This window comes from Narcine bancroftii, chromosome 8 (genome assembly GCF_036971445.1).
Source record: "Narcine bancroftii isolate sNarBan1 chromosome 8, sNarBan1.hap1, whole genome shotgun sequence".
NCBI lineage: Eukaryota > Metazoa > Chordata > Chondrichthyes > Torpediniformes > Narcinidae > Narcine > Narcine bancroftii.
The window spans coordinates 156,463,988-156,477,925 of NC_091476.1; the positions used below are offsets into that span (position 1 = coordinate 156,463,988).

The 13,938-nt window shown below is 43.0% G+C and overlaps 1 long non-coding RNA gene across 1 annotated transcript; it reads right to left on the bottom strand.

Annotated features, from left to right (window-relative positions):
* Positions 1–567: 567 nt before the first annotated feature.
* Positions 568–13,878, bottom strand: LOC138741913 (uncharacterized). The gene is made up of 4 exons (XR_011343876.1): positions 13,794–13,878; positions 8,600–8,795; positions 8,401–8,472; positions 568–997 (listed from the first exon to the last, which is right to left on the bottom strand). It is a non-coding gene; the product is annotated as an uncharacterized lncRNA (long non-coding RNA).
* Between the last annotated feature and the right edge of the window lie 60 nt (positions 13,879–13,938).

Consider the following 13,938-nt stretch of genomic DNA (forward strand, 5'->3'; position numbering starts at 1 on the left):
GCTTCCTTATCGGGGGTTTGGAACCAGGTTCTGAAGAGGGTGACTTGGATGCCTGGATCTTGGGTTCACCGCTGGAACATATACAACCCTGTGTGGGTTCAGATGTTATGGGAGCACAGGAGGCAGTGGCATTGGAGGAGTGGTGGGATCCACGGACACTCGATGCCTCTGAAGGGAGTCTCTTCTGCTTTTTTTTCTTCTTGGTTGAGTGGATGGATTGGTGGGGCTTATTTTTGTTCCTTTACAGGCAAAAACAAGTGAACACATTTTGTGCTTTATGTATATGCCAATAGAGGAATCTTGATAGCTAGCATGCAGCAGGATGTGTGAAAGATAAATTATATTTTGGCATGTAATGGAAGTGGATTTGAGTACGCTTCAAATAGCAGGGTTATTTTTTCATTTAGCAGTGATTGAAACTTTTTAATTTTGAGTATCCAATGATACTTCTAGAGTAAATTAAAAAGTCCGGGGAATATGGAGAAATATAGGAGTTCATGAATTAGCATTTAATAAATTTATTATCTATAACAAATACATGGCCAATAATAAGGAAAGGCCGTTCACTTAAATGAAACAACTGTGTTTTAGGAGAAATATATTACTTGAAAATCAAAGAAATTATGAAAGGCTGAGACAATTAATCACTTATAGGATGTGGTTTGAATTGCCATCTCATCTGCCTCACTCCAGAGACAACATTCAATGCGACTTTAATGATTTTATGCTCTTCGTGAATGCTTCCTCATTACATTATGGTTTCATGGGACTATGGGCTGTCTCTTAACAAATTGCCATAAGATTTCAAGGAAGAGATATGAATCAAACAAGCTTCCACTGAGAAAATATCTTAATTTTCCATTGCAGAATAAAACACCCTTTGACAGAGTATTAGAAATACCCTGCACTTGTCCAGTGGGCTACAGTGATGAGGTGGTCAACAACCTTGTGTGATTCCAGGCCTTCGGCAATGAATTGGCCAACAATCTAAGAGAAACTAGAAAATAAAACACAGAGCATAAAAACCTACAGCACAGTACAGGCCCTTTGGCCCATAGTGTTGTACCTACTCTTCATTTAACAAAAGAATGTAATCATAAAGCACGGTAACAGGCCATTTTGGCCCAGGGACCCGTGACGTCCAATTACACCCCCATTACGTTTTTGAACGGTGGAAGGAAACTGGAGCCCCTGGGGGAAAACCTATGCAGATAATGGGGAGAATGTACAAACTCCTTAAAAATAACACTGGATTCAAGCCAGTGGTCCCAATCAGTGGCACTGTAACAGTCTTGCGCTAGCTGCTATGCAAACTGTGCCACCCCAAACTGCCTAGAATTTTTCTCAGTTCCATGTACCTAGCTAATAGTCTCTTAAATGATCCTATTATACCTGCCTCTGCCACCATTGCTGGCCACACATTCCATGTACCCACCACTCCATGTGAAAAACTTGCCTCATATCCCCCCTGTACTTACTCCCAAGGACTTTAAAATCAATCCTCCTTGTTTTAGCCATTTAAATCGTGGGTAAAGATCTCTGGCCATCCACATTATCAATGTCTCTCATTATCTTATACACCTACCTCTATCAGCTCGGCCTTCATTCTCCATTGCTCCAAGGAGAAAAGACAAATCCTCATAAGTCATGCTCTCCAATCCAAGCAATGGTCTTTTAAAAATCCTCTGCTCTCTCTCTCTCTCTCTATAGCATCTACAACTTAAACTAATGATGGTCAACACACCATGTGCCTTCTTAACACCCTATGCAGCAGCTTTGAATGTCCGATGGACATGGACCCCCAAGATTTCTCAGTTTATTCATACTGCTCAGAGTCCTCCCATTAACACTGTACTCTAGCTTCAAATTTGACCAATTGAATGAACCACTTCACACTTTTCTGGGTTAAAATCCATCTGCCACTTCTCAGCCCAGCTCTTCATCCTATCAGTGGGCCTTTGTAATCTCTGGCAACCCTCCAGACTATCAACAACACCACAAATTTTTGTGTCATTCGCAAATTCACGAGCCCACTCTTCCACTTTCTCATCCAGGTCATTTATAAAAAAATCAAAGAGGAGGGGATGTCAAAACAGATCCCCGCAGAGGACCACTGATCAACCTCCATGCAGAACATCTACAAACATCCTTTGCCTACTCTGGTCAAGCCAATTCGGTATCCACAAAGCAAGCCCTCCTTGGATTCCAAGCCTCTTTACTTTATGAATGAGCATTCCATGGGGAACCTTATCAAATGCCTTATGAAATCTATACACACTACATCCACCACTCTATCTCAATGTTCTTTGATACATGCTCAAAGAATACAATCAGGCTCGTGAGACACACCATCCCCTGCTGAAGCCATGCTGACTAACCCTAATCAAATTATGCCTCTCCACATGCTTGTAAATCATATCTCTCAGGATCTTCTCCAACTGCTTGCCTTCTGATAAGGTCTGTAAATTGGGCCAGTCCAATAAAATCTAGGCCCTGCCACCAACACATATCCCAGTGAGGAAAAAGTTAACCTCTTAGCTTACATTGTTCACCAGTGGAGAGAGACAGATGAGGGTTTCCTGGAATAAACACACTTAAATTATCCTGATGCTGGTCTGCCATAAGTTAAACCTAGACATTGTGTAATTGGTAACAGATCTTCCTCCCAGGCAATGTTATGCAAATTTTTAAGATTTCTTCAGATCCTGGCATCAACTGAAAACCAAAGCTGAAGTACGGATGAGCTTGGGGATTGAAGAAGCTGAGAGTTCCTCAGCTTTTCAGAAATTATACAGGCAAGAGTAATCGTAGAGTGGTACAAGTATGAGTGATTTAAAAGCAGGGAGCAATGGAAATTAGTTGATGTTTGCACTTAACCAAGGATGTTCCTCTATCTTTGTCTTTGTAATCATTGCAAATTTGAAGGAATGGAATGTCTACATGTAGTTTTACATGATAAACTATTTTTATTTACATGCATTCAATGACGAGAATGAATTTCTATGAACCCATTTATTCTTTGTGAGTTTTTTTAAAAAGTCAATGAATAATTTTTAAATGTGGAACGGAATATAACTGAATTGCTTAGGTTGGATGTTTAAAACTCACAGAGAGGTAAATGCACTGATAATTTAACTGAAATGATGCAATATTGCATCAACAGAATTGATTATTCCTTATCAAAAGTTCTTCCCACAATAGATCACACACACACACACACACACACACACACACACACACTTGCCTATATTTTGTTCATACCTTGAAGAAGGGCTCAAGCCCGAAATGTTGATTAAATATCTTTATCCTAGCTATTTAAAGTGCACTGTTTGACCTGCTGAGTTTCTCCAGTATTGTGTTTTTACTTCAATCATGGTATCTGCAGACTTTTTGGTTTCACTCTAAACAAATTCTACTTGTCTGCTATAAAGCCACAGTTATCTTCTGGTGTCTAATCATTCACTCCTGACATGAATACCAAACCTAATGTTCAAAAATGTTGTTGAGTTTTGTAACAGAGTTTATAGAAATGTTTCTTGGAGATAAATTGGGAAAGGTTTGTTAGAGTAGGTCACATGCAAACACTTTAAAACAGATCTTATTTGAAATTTTGGAGACATAGTGGCTTCTCACACCTTTTTGCAAGAACTTTGAAGAGTGCTCAAAAAACTCACTAATGGATTCTTGTTTACCCAAAGAGAATGCTGGGTCCGCTATTGTCTGCAGGAGACTTGATGTTGTAAGAGGGTCATGTGGTTTTGTAAGCAGAGAGAGTGAAACAGGCTTTCTCTCAGCCTCAGAGTGAGAGAGAGAGAAGCAGAGATCACTTGACAGTGTCAGCCAGCAGATGTTGCGACAAGCTGGCAAGCTTTTGGAAGACAGCCTGGTAGAAGTCCTTGTGGTTCATGCAAGAGAAGAAGACTGGCTGCCTAATGTTTCACTTGGAATATGAGAAACAAAAAGGAACTCTGTGGTGACCTGAAAGAAAGAGGTTATCATCTGGAGAATCCTGAAAGGGGCAAGTATCATCAGCAAGAGACTGAGGTGACTGATGGAAGTACATCAATTGTGCAGGTCCTGGAACAACACATCTCTCTCTGAAAACCAACAAGAACCTTCCTGAGCAGTAACCATTTACCTTTTGAGCACCAAAGCCTGGTAAACTTTATAAATATTAAATTCTGTGCACAGTATAAGAATTGCCTGCAACCAGTGAAAAGGAATGAGAAGTGAGATTGGACTGTGAACCAAAGAACTTTTCTGAACTTACACACACATTACATACACGTGCGCTTAGAATTAGAAGGGGGTTAAGTTAGGTTAAGTTAATAATAGACAAGTTAAAGTTTGATTCTGTTTTCATGCTTAAAGATAATTAAAAGCAACTTTTGTTTAAGTAACTATATGTCTTGATGAATATCTATTGCTGCTGGTTTTGGGGTCCACTGGGCTCGTAACAGTATGGTGTCCCTACAACAAATCTTGGCAATGTTTCTATAGCAGACTTGGGGTTATGAAAACTACTGGGGGGAGATCTTGTGGAAAAGTCTGGGATACCTGACTTCAAGTCTCCCTGAGCTTGAGAGAGTATGTACACATTTGAACTCCGGCCCATTGACCTATGTGTTCTATAGCAGGGTTGGCTATCTCAGGCGCAGTTGTGTGTACTTAATTGTGGGTCACACACTTTGGAATCAGCTGACATTTTGCACACACTTTTTGCGTGCACGTATGCATGTGTGTCGAACCTTGAGTCATTCTGAGCCTATGGCTTTAAAAGAAGACATCCCCAAAAGTGGCAGATGTAGAATCCTGCAAAAATAAAGAATTGCTGGAGGAGCTCAACAAGTCAGGCAGCATCCCTGGGTAGAAATAGTCAGGAGTCTTTATCAAAACTATAGAGCTACTGTGTATATATAAAGGGAAAAAGAAGTTGGGCTATGGGCCAGAGACAAAAGGCTATAGGATAGAAGGTGTGGAGAGACAATTAAAGGGAGAGACCACTAGGACGGGGGAGGAGGTGGGAGAAAACGAGACCGAGGGGACAGAAAAGTATATACAAGATGGTAAAGAAGAGATAGAAATAGTGGAAATAGATGGAGGTGGGGGGGTGGGGGGGTTACCTAAAATTAGAAAATTTGATGTTTGTGCTGTTGGGTTTAAGTTTGCTCAGCAGGAAAATGATGAGTTTTTCCTCATTTCTGTTTGGACTTACCCTGACAATGGATGGGTCCAGCAATAGACCTATCATTATAGGAATGGTAGGGAGCATTAAAATGATTGGCTAATAGGAAACTCAAGTTCAGAACCACAAATAGACTGCAGGCGATTGGCAAAGCTGTAAGACAATCTGTGTTGGGTCTCACCAATGTAGAAGAGGCCGCACTGAGTGCATCAAATACAGATTAGATTGAACGATGTGCATCTGTCTGGCCCAGGATGGAGGATAGACAGGAGATATAAGGGGCTTTCAGGCGGCCAGAACACTCGAATCTAAAGCCACCTAAAATAACCGAATGCGGCTGTCGGGAGGCCACCTGAAAGTGGAGAACCCAGCCCCGAGGAGCACTTACCTAACCCTCCTCGGGGAGGTATATTCTCCAGCTCAGAGCATTCCCCCAGGCATCTGTAAGCAGCAAGGCAAAGCAGCTAGCAGCTTTCAGATGCCTAGCAGCAGGCAGGCTGTTGACAGTCAGTTGGCGACCCGCTGACAGCCACCCACCCCGTGGCGGACACCTACGCTCCCCGCTGCGGACACCTACGCTCCCCGCTGCGGACACCTACGCTCCCCGCTGCGGACACCTACGCTCCCCGCTGCGGACACCTACGCTCCCCGCTGCGGACACCTACGCTCCCCGCTGCGGACACCTACGCTCCCCGCTGCGGACACCTACGCTCCCCGCTGCGGACACCTACGCTCCCCGCTGCGGACACCTACGCTCCCCGCTGCGGACACCTACGCTCCCCGCTGTGGCGCCGACAGCTACCTTCCCCGCTGCGGACACCTACGCTCCCCGCTGTGGCGCCGACAGCTACCTTCCCCGCTGCGGACACCTATCTTCCCTGCTGCCGAAACCTACCCTCCCCGCTGCGGACCGGGGCCAGTGTGCGGCAGGAGTCACCGTGTGGACCGGGAGAGTGTGGGGGAGGAATCACTGTGCGAACCGGGGACAGTGTGGGACAGAAGTCCCTGCTGCCGACACTTAACCTACCTGCTGCCTGACAGTCCCCTGGCATGGGACTATGGGGCTGGAGCAGCAGGCGTGGGACTTTGGGGCCCTGATATCTCACTCTGGCTGTTCCAGCCCCGTAGTCCCGTGCCGGAGGGCTGTCAGGTAGCAAGGAGGGGGCTGTCAGGCAGCTGGTAAGCGAGCTGTCAGATGGCTGCCCCTGCCCAGACTCAGGAGCCAGTGTTTGCTCCGCGGCATCTCTCCCCACATCAGACCTTTCAGGTGGCAGAACACCTCCTTCAGTGCTGCCACCTGAATGTCCTTTCGCACATCCACAGCCTGCTCCGGAGCTGCATTCTCCAGGCGATTCCACCTGAAAGTGGCTATAGATACAAGTTTTGCAATTACAGCTGGAAGTGCCTAAGGAAGTGGAAGGATGAGTAGTGAAGGAGGAGTGGACTATAAATCTCAGAGAGATTTATCTGTGCGAGAAGTGGAGGGGGAAAGATGTGGTTGGTAGTTGATCGCGCTGAAGTTGGCAGGAGTGTCAGAGGATAATGTGTTGGATACGAAAGGCTGGTGAGTTTGGAAAGTGAGGACCAGAGGAACTCTGACCTGGTTTTACCTGTGGGGAGCTGGGGTAAGGGCAGACAAGCAATGGAGGAGATGTGCATGAGGGCTTTATCAATGACTATCATATATATGCATGTAAAAGCTGAATTTTGTGAATCAATTTTTAGGGTAAAATTTAGGGGATCGACTATTGCACGCATATATTACTTTTGACCACAGTAGGTACCAGCATTGTTTGGGGCGTCGGGAGCTCGTACGGGCAGCCAGTGACCAGTGGACTGGGTGGCGAGTCCACATACGAGACATCAGGAGTCCATTGGGTGGGTGGGTGGGCAGGCAGTTGGGGCAGTGTGGTAAGTCCGTGTCTGGGGCATCAGGAGCTGGGATGGGCGGATGAATGAGGTCTAGGTGAGAGTGTTACCCAAGTAGGAATGGAACGATGACTCTTTCACATACCCAACAAAAGGCCACTATCGCCAGGGTCCATACATATGCCATGCCTACACATTGAATCTGGAAGAACTTCTTAAAAATTAAAAAAATTTTCACACTATGAACCATATTAATCAAAATATACACAAACATTTCTCTCTTGAATATACACAGTGTCATTTTCTCCCCTTTTTCCCCCCTCCCTTCCCTCCCTCCTTCCCACCCCCCTCCAAACCCATTAAACATTCAACATATACAATACAATAAACCCATTAAACAATGTCATCACACAATGAAAATAAACAAGAAAATTGTGTCATCTACTGTTACACACTGGGTCAGTTCATTTCGTCTTCTCATTCTATCATTTTAGGGGGTAGGAACTTGGAGTACTTGAAGGAGAAGCAGATAATGGTGAGCTCTGTAAATCTTGGGCTTTGTAGGCTACAGGCTCCATCTGGTGTTCGCGTAATACTTTGCTTCAAGAACAAATGGATTTTAAAAATTTATATAGGTGCAAATATACTATTTGCCCTAATTAAAAACCTTGATGAAGGACTCAAGCCCAAAGCATTGGTTTTCTTTTTAAAATATTTTTGAGTTTAACATAAATTCTCCATACAAAATCATTTGATATAACAAACAGAAAGCCATTATCATGTACACTTCACAAATTAAACATATAAATTGAAAACCTAACCATAATTATTTATTTAACCACCTGCTACATAAAGTATACTGTTTGACTAGCTGAGTTTTTCCAGCATTGTGCTTTTACTTCAACCCCTGCAGACATTCATGTTTTACTGCTATCTGTACTAATTGTACTGTATCACTCAATCGTGCACTATATACTGTGCAGAAAACACACATTGTATCTTGCAGGGGTACACAGCTTATAGCCTGAAATTAAACACAAAGCAAATCACAGATGTGATGTTTAAAGTCCATTAAAGAATGAGAGGGCAGCAAGGTTGACATAGTAGTTAGTGCAATGCCTCAACAGTGCCAGCGATCGGGACCAAGGTTCGAATCCCTGTCTGTAAGGAGTTGGAACGGTCTCCGTGGGTTTCCTCAGGGGCTCTCATTTCCTCCCACTGTTCAGAACATACTGGGGGTGTAGGTTATTTGGGTGTAAATTGGGTGGCACGAACTCGAGGGCCAAAATGGCCTGTTACCGTGCTGAATGTCTAAATAAATAAACATGATGCCACAGTGACTGTACCTGGTCACAGATGTTTTGCATGCACTAGAGCAGGGTTTCCCAACCAGGGAGATTGTATTTGTAGCAATATTCCTGAGAATCAAGTGGGAAAAAAATGTGAGTGATTATATCCTTGCTGAGTCTCTACTTCCTTCTATTAGTTCCAAGTTAAACAAGAAAGTCTGAAGGTTGTCTGATTGTAGTTTACACAAAAAATTACCTGCAAATTGGAGGAGCACACCTGGTCTTCCATCTGGGCCCTCTCCAGTCAGATGGCATTTGCATCAGTTTCTCTGGTTTCCATTGGGCCATTCCCCTGCCTCCATCTCTTCCTCCTGCTCTCCATCCCCTTTCCTCTCCATTAGGAGAGCAGCAAGGGTCTTTGGACTGGAAGAGCCTATTACCGTGATGTATGTCTAAATTTAAAAAAAAATTTGAATTAAAAAGAAATTTACATTTAAATTAAAGACTGACTCATTTAACAAATATAAATTATCTCCAGGAGTTTCATAAAATGCGTTTACATTTTATTGCAAGCAAGTAAGAACTACCACATATGCTTGCATCATACAGATTTATTTGCAGACAAATATACCACTCTATTTTCTCTCTGAAAACCTTTTCTCTTCACATTTATTTTACAATCACAAGTTCAACCTGTTCACTGACTTTCTCTGATGCTTAGATCTTCATGACTGTGTTTGGGTCTCCAGTACTGCAGATATTGCTTGATTTGATGTATTTTGTCGACTACTGTCTTAACTCACTGCCATCTCATCGTTCCTCTTCAACAGCAGTTCACCTCTAGAGTAATTGGTTATTGCATGCCTCTCTGTATTGTTTGCCTGCATGTGTGTTATGTCTGGTTGTGTGTCTGTGTGTTTTGTACCAAGGACCAGAGAATCCTGAATCGTCGGGTTGTACTTGTGAAATCAGATGACAATAAACTTATCTTGACAATATGTTCTGAAATCGCTGGCACAAGGCATCAGAAAACAAAGAAACCATCCACTGAGAAGGAAAAGCAGAGGAGACAACCCACAGGATGGTGACCACAGTGGTGGACCAGTGAGAGATCTTAAGCTGAAGAACACACAAGTGATGAGCTGTTGGTGACCTGAGGCGAGGAACCCACGTAGCCAGTGGGCTGCTGGCGACTGCAGGCAAAGGACTCACACCAGGCTGTGGACTGCTGGAGTCTGGCTGAAGGGCTACCAGATATTGGAACTGAGATGAGTGAGGGTGCCGAGGGTGCTGGAGGCTTTCTGATCATGTCAGAAGTGGCATCTGGAGCCCAGGTTTCTGATGGTTTGGACTCAAGGCTGTGTGGTTGCAGAAGCTTCAGGATTGCTGGAGGTGAATCCATGGTCATTCAGGGACTTGCTTTTGCTTCTCTTTTTCTAGCTGCAAGGGCTGCTGGGCAATTCTGCTGATAGCGACTCTTTGTCTGCCTTATGGTAGACTGAAGGGAATTTCATTTCATATATTTTCTGTTTTATTACATGACAATAAAGTAATCTTAAATCTTGCAATCTGAAAAAGATATTGTTTGGAACTCCAGATTTGTACTGTCTCACCAGTGTCCCAGCTGTGTGATTTATTCATTACCTTCTCTTTGATGCTTCACATTAGGCTGCAATCATAGTTTTACTTTTGTTTCACCTACTGTTTCCCAACCATCTCCTCCAGATTTGAATGCAGTTACTCAAGGGTGCATAAACTCCACCTCATCTCCTCCATCAAACCAATTCTGTGCCCAATTAGCCAGCTTTTCTGGACCTATGCAATTTGACTTTCTGGATGATCTTATTAAGCAGGACCTTTTCACAGGTCTTTAAGGTTCACGTAACATGCCCACTGCCCTGCCCTCATCAATCCTCTTCTTCATCTATTCAAAAAATGGCATTGAATACATATTTGAATAAGGAGGTATCTGAGTAAAACCAATCCTTCTCTGTGGTGGCAGTGGATATATAAACTTTTCTTTTGCCCATTAACATGATGTGTGGTCTGGGGTGGCATGATTAGTGTACCAGTTGGCACAACGCTATTACAGAGCCAGTGACCTGGGTACGAATCTAATGCTGTCTGTAAGGAGATTGATCATTCTCCCTGTATCTGTGTAGGTTTCCTCCTACTGTTCAAAACGTATGGGGGTTGTAGGTTAATTGAGCAGCACGGGGTCATGGGCCTGTTACCATGCTGTATGTTTTAAAAAATGTGAAGAATACTTATTTAAATAAGGAGGTATTTGAGTAAAATAAATCTTTCAATGTGGTGGCAGTGGGTCTATAAACTTTTCTTTTGCCAATTTATGTGATTTGTGGCCTTTTTGGACTGGCCTGGTCTGGATTTTATTCCTGTTTCAAAATCATCTACTGGGATCATCATATCAGAAAATATGTTATTAAAAGTATGTTTATGGAGTTGTTGGTGGATTGGAAATGGCAGACGCTCATGGATCATGAAGTGGATTAATTATAACAATTGTTTATTCCTGTCCAGAAGAAAATAAAATAGGAAAGGTGACTCACCAGGGCTAATGGGGGAGAGTGTCATACTGAAAGAGACAGAAGGAGAACAAAAAGGATCAACCGATCAATTAACTAATTAATTGAAAGGGGAAGAAAGTAGAGAATAAGCTGCACTGAATATTAAAACTGATTTTAACTATGCAATGCAATCAAACAGAATAAGGTGCAGAAGCCTTAAATGCAACACCTTTAGATTCAAGCAAATATTTTCAAACAGTTATCAGGCTCTTGAACCTTTCTGTAGCACTCTAGCCATAAAAACTACTCAATTTCTTTGCATTATATGAAACTGTGAATATTTATGTTTCCTTTTATATTTATTATATTTTTCTTTACGTGTGGCAACTTAATTTATATTTATTGATTGTTAAATATATTTTACATATCCCTGCAATACACAAGAATTTCAGTACATTTCTTCAAGCTGAACACAAAAAATAATTTCAGATTTTCTGTATTATATAGGAAGTTTGAGAAACATTAAATTAACCTTTATTGAATTTAGCCTGTTCAAACGCATGATGCTGCTAGCATAAAAAATGTTTGTACTCACTGATACTTGTGTCAGTGTCCAATAATAGTCAGCCAGCAGTTGCCCTGATATCACTTTTCCATGGTCACAACGTCCTGGATGTTCAGCAGGGAAGATGTCCAAGTGAGAATGCAGAAAATTAATTTTCAATGACATGCTGCATTTCATAGTTTTGTATGCATGAAGCATGTTGAAAATATGATGGGAAATCACAAAAATAGGTTATATCTAAAAATCCAGTATGCGATAGTAAAATGTTGAGGTGATTTTGTGATCAGCAGCCCCAAAATCCATAAAATACACTCAAAAGTGTTCAGGAAGCAGAATCTTTGTTGTCCAGTGTAACACTAGCATTTGATGTAGGTTTTCATCAGGTTAGGTAGTGCTAAAAACTGAGAAATGCTATTAGATTTTTACAATATCAAGGCTTGTTGATTAAATTACAGGATCAAAGGTTATTCCTTCAATGGAAAATAACGAGCACAAGTTTAAAACTCTTTGAGAGATGGAGGGCAAATTATAGAATGGGCCTTTATTTGCATTCTCAAAAGGGATGACAATCAATCTATTTGTCGCTCGTCAAAAATTTGGATGCACAATGCTTTTGGATTAATTCAATTTCATGGCAATAAACTCTTCTAAACAGCAGCATTTCACAATGTGATAGATTAGAAAATCAATCTCTTGGTGGTTAATGGAAAATATTGTGGAAACCATGAAAATAATCTTTCACTAAGCTTCCTTGACCTACAATACAATGAGGTTGAGATTTAAAAGAGAAGGGGAGAAAAGAAGTTCAGATAATAATTATGTACTGCAAACTTTCCAAAATATCGGCAAATTACACCTATTGTTTAGTTGGGTACTTCACTCTACTTATGGATAGAAACAATTTGATCGTAATAACTATTACCATTTTCATCTTTTTTTTCCAAAAATACATTTTATTCACAAATAATTATATGCAAAAATGAAAACTGTTTAAAGTCTTTCCATATCCTTACTGTCATATTCATAAATTTCCATCACTGTACTTTGTTACATTCGTTCTCTATTTAGCCCCACTGTGGCACCTTGTCATTACCTCCCCCCCCATATGTGTCTGAGGGACTTCTCTTTAAGTCTCAGTCCCCAGTGCCTGGCAATAGGATGACTCCAGACTGGGTCCTTCTGCAGAACCCCATCACGTTGGCTGCGCCAAGCCTCAGTGCGTTGCTCAGTGAATACTCCTGCAGCTTGGAATGTTTCAATCAGCAGCATTTCCACACCGACATCTCCGTGTGCTGAAAGACCAAAAGGTTTCAGGCAGACAGACCAAAGGGTGCCTTTCAGCGAGTTGATGGTCTTCCACCAGTTCTAGAGCTTTGACTTGGTGTGCGCCTCTGGGAACAGTCCGTGGATCAGAAAGTCCTCTGTCACAGTGCAGCTGGGGATGAACTGTGATAAGGACCCTTGCACACTTCTCCGCACACTCATAGCAAATCTGCATTCTCCAAAGATGTTATGTAAACATGCCCGCACCTTTGTTTGTGTCTTGGGTTGACACGATATACTCCAACCGTTCCACTTCCATCCCTAGTCTTTGGCACCTAATAGCCTGAATAAGCCTGGGATTGTCTGATCTCAGAAGCTAAGCAGGGACAGGACTGGCCAGAACATGGAGGGAACACCAAGTTTCTGGGAAGGGCGCTGGGCAAAGTGGTGACTCTCTCTGCCTTACGGTAAGACAAAAGTTAAAGAATTTCATGTATGTTACATTCTAAATGCTCCATCCTCAACATTCATTGGAGCGACTTCATCACCAACATCGAAGTCCTCGAGATGGCAGACGCCGACAGCATCGAATCCACGCTGCTGAAGATCCAACTGCGCTGGTGGGTCACGTCTCCAGAATGGAGGACCATCGCCTTCCCAAGATCGTGTTATATGGCGAGCTCTCCACTGGCCACCGTGACAGAGGTGCACCAAAGAAGAAGTACAAGGACTGCCTAAAGAAATCTCTTGGTGCCTGCCACATTGACCACCGCCAGTGGGCTGATATCGCCTCAAACCGTGCATCTTGGCGCCTCACAGTTTGGCGGGCAGCAACCTCCTTTGAAGAAGACCACAGAGCCCACCTCACTGACAAAAGGCAAAGGAGGAAAAACCCAACACCCAACCCCAACCAACCAATTTTCCCTTGCAACCGCTGCAACCGTGCCTGCCTGTCCCGCATCGGACTTGTCAGCCACCAACGAGCCTGCAGCTGACGTGATCATTACCCCTCCATAAATCTTCGTCCGCGAAGCCAAGCCGAAGAGAAGAAAGAAGAAGAGAGCAGCACTGTGGCACCATAATGGAACCTTTACCTTTGTTCACCTTTACTTGTTTCACATTTTTGGATGTCTCTTTGCCATCCAATCAGCCACGGAGGATTCCCCAGGTGCCGTTGGGACCGCGTGGAGCATTCTGGGCGCTGTAGTCGCCGCGCGCGCGTGGAGCATTCTGGGCGCT